Genomic DNA, 9,416 nt, shown 5'->3' with positions numbered 1-9,416 from the left:
TGAGGAGTATTGGAATGAGCTCTTCTTTGAAGGTTTTGTAAAACTCGGCTGAGAACCCATCTGGTCCCGGACTTTTCTTTGTTGGTAGGCTTTTGATGACCTCTTCTATTTCATTGCTTGAAATTGGTTTATTTAAGGTGTATATGTCCTCCTCGTTCAGTTTAGGTAATTCATATGTCTCTAGAAATTTGTTGAAGTCTTCGAGGTTCTCTGTTTTGTTGGAGTATAGATTTTCAAAATAGCTTCTAATTATGTTTTGTATTTCACTCGTGTCTGTTGTGATGTTTCCTTGTTCATTCCGAATTTTAGTAATTTGAGTTTTCTCCCTCTTTCTCTTTGTTAGTGTGTTTAAGGGTTTATCAATTTTATTTATTTTTTCAAAGAACCAACTATTTATTTTGTTAATTTTTCCAATTGTTTCTTTTGTTTTGATTTCATTGATTTTGGCTCTGATTTTAACTATTTCCTGTCTTCTACTACTTTTGTTATTGGTCTGCTCTTCTTTTTCTAGCGCTTTGAGCTGTAGTGTGAAGTCATTTATTTGTTGAATTCTACTTCTTTTTTTGAATGCGCCCCATGAAATAAATCTTCCTCTAAGTACTGCTTTCATAGTGTCCCAGAATTTTTGATATGATGTGTCTTTGTTCTTGTTTACTTCTAAGAATTTTTTTATTTCCCTCCTTTTGTCTTCTGTTATCCATTCATCATATAATAGTGTATTATTTAATCTCAAGGTATTGGAGAAGTTTCTGGTTTTTATTCTGTCATTTATTTCTAATTTCAATCCATTATGATCTGATAGAGTACAAGGTAGTATCTCTATCTTGTATTTGCTAACAGTAGTTTTGTGGCATAAAATATGGTCTATTTTAGAGAAGGATCCATGTGCTGCTGAGAAGAAAGTGTATTCGTTCTTTGTTGGATGGTATACTTTATATATGTCCGTTAAGTCTAAATTGTTGATTGTGTTGTTGAGATCTATAGTTTCTATATTCAATTTTTGTTTGTACGATCTATCCACTGGTGAGAGAGTTGTGTTAAAATCACCTAGTATTATTGTGTTGTGGTGTATTTGATTTCAGGAATTGAGAAGGATTTGTTTGATGTACATGGATGAGCCAATGTTCGGGGCATAGATATTTATGATTGTTATGTCTTGCTGATTTATGCTTCCCTTAAGCAGCATGTAATGTCCTTCTTTATCCCTTCTGACTAGTTTTGGTTTGAAGTCCACATTATCTGAAATGAGGATGGATACTCCAGCTTTTTTGCTATGCCCATGTGCATGGTATGTTTTTCCCCATCCTTTCACCTTTAGTCTATGGGTGTCTCTTTCTATGAGATGAGTCTCTTGCAGGCAGCATATTGTTGGATTTTTCTATTTAATCCAATCTGCCAGTCTATGTCTTTTGATTGATGAATTCAGGCCATTAACATTCAGGGTTATTATTGTGATATGATTTGTATTCCCAGTCAATTGACTCATATTTGTTTTTGACATGATTTGGTTTCTCCTTTATTTGGCTATTCCTTTAGGCTAGCGCCTCCTGTTGCTGATTTGCATCGTTGCTTTTCATCTCTTCCTCATGGAATATTTTGCTGAGAATGTTCTGTAATGCTGGCTTTCTTTTTGTGAATTCCTTTAGCTTTTGTTTATCATGGAAGGATCTTATTTCATTGTCAAATTTGAAGGTAAGTTTTGCTGGGTATAAGATTCTTGGTTGGCATCCGTTTTCTTTCAGGGCTTGGTAAATGTTGTTCCAGGCCCTTCTAGCTTTTAGGGTCTGGATTGAAAAATCTGCTGATATTCTTATTGGTTTCCCTCTGAATGTAATTTGATTCTTTTCTCTCGCGGCCTTTAAAATTCTGTCTTTATTTTGTATGTTATGTATTTTCATTATAATGTGCCTTGGTGTGGGTCTGTTGTAATTTTGTATGTTTGGAGTTCTATAAGCCTCTTGTACTTGGTTTTACATTTCTTTCTTCAGATTTGGGAAATTTTCTGATATTATTTCATTGAATAGATTGTTCATTCCTTTGGTTTGTTTCTCTAAGCCTTCCTCAATCCCAAGAATTCTTAAATTTGGCCTTTTCATGATATCCCATAATTCTTGTAGATTCTGTTCATGATTTCTTACCATCTTCTCTGTTTGGCCAACTTTGTTTTCAAGATTAATTTGTCTTCAATGTCTGAGGTTCTGTCTTCCAGGTGTTCTATCGTATTGGTTATGCTTTCTATGGAGTTTTTAACTTGGTTTATTGTTTCCTTCATTTCAAGTATTTCAGTTTGCTTTTTTTTCAGTATCTCTAACTCTTTATTGAAATGATCTCTTGCTTCCCGTATTTGGTCTTTTAACTGTTGATTGGTGCGATCATTTAATGCCTGCATTTGTTCTTTCATCTCCTCCTTCAATGCCTGCATTTGCTCTTTCTTCTTCTCATTTGTTTCCCTGATTGTTTTAATTACGTACATTCTGAACTCCCTTTCTGACATTTCTTCTGCTGTGCTGTCATTGGGTTTTATTGATGTAGTATCTAGGTTTGTTTGGGACATTTTCTTCCCTTGTTTTCTCATATTGGTCAGCTGTCAGTGGGACCCTGAGATATTGCAGATTTCCGCTGTTGGCTTATAGTGTCCCGGTAGATTTCCAGTGTATCACCTCCCAGCCTTCAGTAGCCTGATGTCTTGGAGGAATTTTATAATGCAGTGCATCCGATGAAAGCTGCCCCTAGCCCCCTTCTGGTTCCAGGGTTTGGAGCTGACTCTGTGCAGAAAGGCTCTCACTGAGGGCCTGCACTGTTCAGCTGGCTGTGTGGGAGGAGCCCACTTCCAGAGTGTGGAAGGCTACCTTGGGAAAGCTCTAGCTGCCCTGCCCTGCTCTGATAAGCCACCCCTATCTGTGCCTGCCACACAGACCGAGCTTTACCCAGTGGGCAGACTCACCCGTGGCTCTATTTCAGTCCGAGTCTCTCAATGCCTCCCCTTCTTAACTCCTGGGTTCTGGAGCTACTGGGAATGCAGTCACCCATTAGGCTGCCATCTTGGATCGCCCCGTGGAAAGAGTCTGCGGCTGGAGTGGGCAGAGCCGCCTGAATAGGTCTCTGGCTGCCCTGCCCTGATCCCAGAGGCTGCTTGCGGATCGAAGCTCTCCGTTGGTTCGGGGACTTGTGGCTGGCTCTACGTAGAAAGCCTCTCACTGGGCGGTCTGCTCTGAGAAGCTAGCCTTGGAAGGCACCTCCCACCGCAGGGGTCCAGGTTGCTTGAGGAAGTCTCTGGCTGCCCTATCCTGGTCCCTGAAGCTGCTTGCGTGCCGGAGTACTCTGGGAGTATGCTGTGCTGGCTCTGGGACTTGGAACTTGTTCTGGTCAGAAAGGCTCTCACTAGTGGGCCCGCTCTGAGAACCTGGAGAAGCTGGCTGTGTGGGAAGGGCCCACCGCCCGAGTGCGCAGGGCTGCCTGTGGAAGACTCTAGCTGCCCTGTCCGCCTCTGATAAGCCACCTCTATCTGGGCCTGCCACCCGGGCCGAGCTTTACCCAGTGGACAGACTCACCTGTGGCTCTATTTCAGTCCGAGTCTCTCAATGCCTCCCCTTCTTAACTCCTGGGTTCTGGAGCGACTGGGGGTGCAGTCACCCTCTAGGCCACCATCTTGGATCGCCCCCTATGGTTTCTTTTTTCAATTTTTGTTTGGAAAAATTGTCCAGTGGTGAGAGAAGCATGTTAAAAGCACCTAATATTATTGTATAATGGTCTACTTAGTTTCTGAGATTGAGAAGGATTTGTTTGACATACATGGATGAGCCACTGTTTGGGGCATAGATGTTTATGATTGTTATATCTTGCTGATTTATGATTCCCTTAAGCAGTATGAAATGTCCTTCTTTATCCCTTCTGACTAACTTTGGCTTGAAGTCCACATTATCTGAAATGAGGATGGATACCCCAACTTTTTTGCTGAGTCCAATTCATGGTATGTTTTTCTCCATCCTTTCACCTTTAGTCTATGGGTATCTCTTTCTATGAGGTGAGTCTCTTGCAGGCAACATATTGTTGAATCTTTCTTTTTAATCCAATCTGCCAATCTATGTCTTTTGATTGATGATTTCAGGCCATTAATATTTAGGGTTATTATTGAGCTATGATTTGTATTCCCGGTCATTTGACTCATTTTATTTATTTATTTATTTATTTATTTATTTATTTATTTATTTATTTATTTATTTTTGACACGAGTTGGTTCCTTCTTTATTTGACAATTCCTTTAGGATAGCTCCTCCCTTTGATGATTTCCTTCTTTGTTTTTCATCTCTTCCTCGTGGAATATTTTGCTGAGAATATTCTGTAATGCTGGCTCTCTTTTTGTAAATTCTTTTAGCTTTTGTTTATCATGGAAGGATCTTATTTCATCATCAAATCTGAAGGTAAGTTTTGGTGGGTGTAAGATTCTTGGTTGGCATCCATTTTCTTTCAAGAATTGAAAAATGTTGTTCTAGGTCCTTCTAGCTTTTAAGGTCTGGATTGAAAAATCTGCTGATATCCATATTGGTTTCCCCCTGAATGTAATTTGGTTCTTTTCTCTCACAGCCTTTAAAATTCTGTCTTTATTTTGTATGTTATGTATTTTCATTATAATGTGCCTTGGTGTGGGTTTGTTGTAATTTTGCATATTTGGAGTCCTATAAACCTCTTGAACTTGATTTTCCATTTCATTCTTCAGATTTGGGAAATTTTCTTATATTATTTCATTGAATACATTGTTCATTAATTTGGTTCATTTCTCTATACCTTTCTCAATCCCAATAATTCTTAAATTGGGCCTTTTTATGACATTTCATAGTTCTTGGAGATTCTGTACATGATTTCTTACCATCTTCTCTGTTTGGTCAACTTTGTTTTAAAGGTTCATTATTTTTTCTTCAATATCTGAGGTTCTGTCTTCAGGTTTTCTATTCTATTGGTTGTGCTTTCTATGGAGTTCTTAATTTGGTTTATTATTTCCTTCATTTCAAGGATTTCTGTTTGGTTTTTTATCAATATATCTAACTCTTTATTGAAATGATCTTTTGCTTCCTGTATTTGCTCTTTTAACTGTTGATTGGTGCGATAATTCAATGCCTGCATTTGCTCTTTCATTTCATCATTTGCTTCCCTTATCATGTTAATTATGTACATTCTGAACTCCCTTTCTGTCATTTCTTCTGCCATGCTGTCATTGGATTTTATAGATGTAACATCTAGATTTGTTTGGGGCATTTTCTTCCCTTGTTTTCTCATATTGTTTAGGTATCAGTGGACTGCTGAGATGTTGCAGATTTCCTCTATTGACTTATAATGTCCCTGAAGATTTCTAGTATATCCCTCTTAGCCTTCAGTAGCCGCAAGTCTTGGAGGAAGTTGATAATATGGTGGTCCTCAAGGAAGCTGCCTCTCGAGTGGTGGTGGCCTTCAGGTGGGGTATATTCCCTGCTATTGGACAGAGGTACCTCCAGTTGTTGACCAATGGTCAAGCAGAGAGGAACTAGGATTCGGGCTGAGGCAAGTCCTGTTTGTACCTGTGTCTCTGGTTTTACCATCCTTTTGGGATATCCTCACCCGGCGGGGAAGACTCACCCAGTTGGGAGAACTCACCTGATGGCGAGTTCTCGCTGGTCAGTTCCCCTCCTAGAGGTTTTCCTCAATCCACAACTACTGCCTGGGCAGGGCAGCATTCTTAGGCAATGTTCCCAGGGGCCCGTACCTACCTCCTGGGCCTGGGAGCCTTGCCCTTCACAGATGAGTCTCCTTAGGCTGCCTCTCCTCAGAGAATCTGCCCGCAGTCCTGGAAACTTTGATCCCCCCCTCAGCTTGTCTCTGTGCAGCTCTTCCACCTAGAAGCCACCTAGGTCCTGGGACCCTGCTCTGCACCTAATCGCATGGCAATGCAGGCCCCCCTCTGGGCAGCCGCCGGAGCCCCGGCGGGTTGCTCCAAAACCAAGCGTTGTGCTGATCAGCCTCCTCTACAAAGCCCCCTGTTGTCTGTAACCTTTCTTATCATTTACTTTGAAACAGGGTTTAACCAAGTTATCCAAGTTGGCCTTGAACTTGCAATCCTCCTGCCTTGGCCTCCTGAGTTTTGGGTATTAGAGCCATGAGCCACCACACTCAGCAATATTTACTTTTAAATATCTGGATGCTAATGTGTGAATTTATTAATTGACTATCAATTTTGTTCCATTATTTACTCTTCTACTTTTTTTGGGGGGGGGAAGCAGGCACACTAAAATAGCTTTATAGAAAGTCTCAAAACCCAGTTGTGTAAATTGACAGAATAACTCTCCTGTGAGGAAGTTTTGTCTATTCTAGATCCTTGACTCTCCTCAGACCTTACTTTTCTTTCTATCACTGCCTCCATTAGCAAGTATTGCACAGACAGATCCAAATCAATGTCACATAGCCTAGTTCCAAACTGTTTTCAAATCTTGACTCTTCGGCTTACAAACGTCCAAATAAATGGAAATTTAATAATTTTATCAAAAGTTTTCTTTTCCTTAAAACCAGATACTAGTAGTATTTTGTGTCAGGGAATTGTGGGGGGAACTAAATGAGATGACACATATAAATAATTTTAGATACAATGTCTGAAAAATAGTACATATATCAAATTAATCATAAGTATTATTATTATTATGGTAGTGATTATCATCATGTTTCTCATCTCCTTATAATGCTCTTTTCTTGAAGAAGAGGGGGGTAATTACATTTCTTTTCTCTGAACCCATAATCTTAGAAGAGGTGTGGTGTTAGCTTCTACTCAGCTGCTCATCCTTTCCCACTTTTGGTACAAGTAAGGAGTGTCACTGGAATTATGATGGAGGGTGGAAGGAAAGGAAAATAATCAAAGGCCTTTAGAGAGACATTCGTATTATCAGTCCTCTGTTTGAAGCCTCTTTTTGTCTTGGATTTAGTAGAGTTCTATGAGGTCTGGAGACACTGCCCAAGGGGAACAGGCAGCCACCTTTAAAACCATGGTCGCCCTGAGCCTGCAGAAGAATGTTTTCTCCCAATGCCTCTCAGCCCCACTCTTCGTCATTCCTTCTCTTGGGAATTCCGGGATTGGAGGCTGCACAGGTCTGGCTTGGCTTTCCCTTCTGCATCGTGTACCTGACAGCTCTCGTGGGAAACCTTATCATTGTGTTTGTGATCTGGACTGGTCCTGGACTCCACCAACCCATGTTCTACTTTCTGGCCATGCTGTCGGTGATCGACCTGAGTCTTTCTACCACTACCATCCCCAGGATGTTGGGCATCTTCTGGTACAACCTTCAGGAGCTGTGCTTTGGGTGCTGTGTTGCTCAAGTCTTTTTTGTCCACTTTTTCACAGTCATGGAGAGCATTGTACTTCTGGTCATGGGCTTCGATCGCTATGTGGCTATTTGTAACCCTCTCAGGTACACCACAATCCTCACCAACAGAATCTTTGGGGTGATTGCTGCGGCCGGGGTTCTAGGAGCTTGTGTATGATTTCACCCATCGTTTTTCTCCTCCTGAGGCTGCCTTACTGTGGGCATAGAATCATCCCTCATATCTTCAGTGAGCACATGGGAGTGGCACGTCTGGCTTGTGCCAGCATCAGTGCCAATGTCTATTACGGTCTAGGGAATAGAAGTCCCAATGCCTGACACCCATTTTTGTAATTTTTTCTATTAGTTGATTTCCCACTTATAAAACAAATTAAGTCAGAGTTTATCAATATCCCCTCAGCAGTACTGATGTCTATGGATAATAAATGTATGAAGGAATCCCTTGCATACATTCCATTTTAGATCCAGAACAATGAGGCATCTCGCCATGGCTCCTGATAACCCATTGTATCATGATTGCCCAAGTTCCACAACTCAATACTTATCTGTTGAAACCTATTGTTGTTCAAGTTAATTATTTACATTAAGAAACATCTTCAATATCTTTATGACAGAAAATTGATATAACCTGGGAAAGTGACCCTCAATTATTTTGTACATAATTTTAAGAATAGCATAAACCTGATGTTGAAAAGTAAAGGGGAGCACAGGATTTTGTGTCACTATGTTAGAAACAGCAAGTCTGAAAATAACAATGGAATAAATGACATAAAAAGTAAAACAAGAACTACAATATGGTTCAGCTTTCCTTTTAAATGATAGACATGAAGGGACATAGTGGAGTCTCTAGACAGTTACAACAAAAGCTAAATTTTGGTGAGGGCAGCAATACCAACTAAGAAAAAATTTATTATCTCTGAGAGAGCTTAAATACCTGTGCCCAGTGAATTGATTCATAAGTAGGCAAGGATAGTGACTTAATTTCCCTCCAAATTATGGATATAGCCTCTAAAAGGAGATGTTCTAATGCCCTTTCTAATGTGAGTTGGGTATATGTTATAAGACAAAAGCCACAATGATAGAGATGTTGTTATTGCCACTGCAGTGACCTTAGTAACCTTGCTGAAAAAGATGCCACAAACACACACCCAAAAAAAGAGACTATAAACCTGCCAGTCAGAAAATCCATGGTGCCTATGTGATTATTGACTGCAGGAAAAGTTGAACAAATGCAACAAGCTGACAGAAGGCAGACAGAACATGGGTGAGATATGGTGGAAATTTGAGCAGAGGGAAGATTACAGAGAGAAGTCCAAAAGAGAAGGAAAGATATCAGAAGCTACATTAGATACCATCTCAATCAAAGCTGGATGAACAAGGTGAAGTTCAAGTGCTTGTCCTACAGATGGCAGTGTTGATCGGAATCATGCCACCATGTTAGCTGTCACCGTCAAGAGTGGGGAACCGAAGTTCCAAACCACAGTTCCTGAAAAAATAATAGCAAGCATTAATATTAATAATAATAAATAATAACAAATTCAGACATGAAAATCCTAGTTCTTTTTTGATGTTGTCAGAAGTTGAACAAAAGAAGATTGATGCTACCTTGATGTGTGATTCCCCTGTGTAGGAATGACGGCATAGAATAGAATTACAATACTTCATGCTAGAACAAAAGGAAGAGATGTACTCATTACAAAACACTGCCCTTGAAGATGTCACCTGATGGTCTATAATTGTGACTTTACTACACCCAAGTCATAGGAAAAGCTTCTCTTAAGTCAAATTACCTTTCAAGTTTTCATAGACATTGAGCCATAGTTGAGTTCATCTACTCCTCATTTTCCATAGTTAATCACAGAATGTCAAAGATGAAAATATTTACTATCAAATTTGGGATGAATACATAGGGCTTATATCCACCACAGGACATCTAAATCACAGAGCTCCAATCTTTTGGGAGCACAGTAAGACACTTATGATTAATGAACCAATTCAGTTAAGGAGTAAGGATGGAATCCAGAATCTCTTCTTTACAGAATCTTAATGTCACCATGATTGTGATTTTACAGGCTA

At 39.9% G+C, this 9,416-nt stretch overlaps 1 pseudogene; it reads left to right on the top strand.

Annotated features, from left to right (window-relative positions):
* The first annotated feature begins 7,004 nt into the window (after positions 1 to 7,004).
* On the top strand, positions 7,005 to 7,658 carry LOC124959528 (olfactory receptor 52E8-like; annotated as a pseudogene).
* Positions 7,659 to 9,416: the final 1,758 nt, after the last annotated feature.

This window comes from Sciurus carolinensis, chromosome 11, assembly GCF_902686445.1.
Source record: "Sciurus carolinensis chromosome 11, mSciCar1.2, whole genome shotgun sequence".
In the NCBI taxonomy this organism is placed as follows: domain Eukaryota; kingdom Metazoa; phylum Chordata; class Mammalia; order Rodentia; family Sciuridae; genus Sciurus; species Sciurus carolinensis.
The sequence above is the reverse complement of the archived record's forward strand: the minus strand, read 5'-3'. Positions and strand labels throughout refer to the sequence as shown.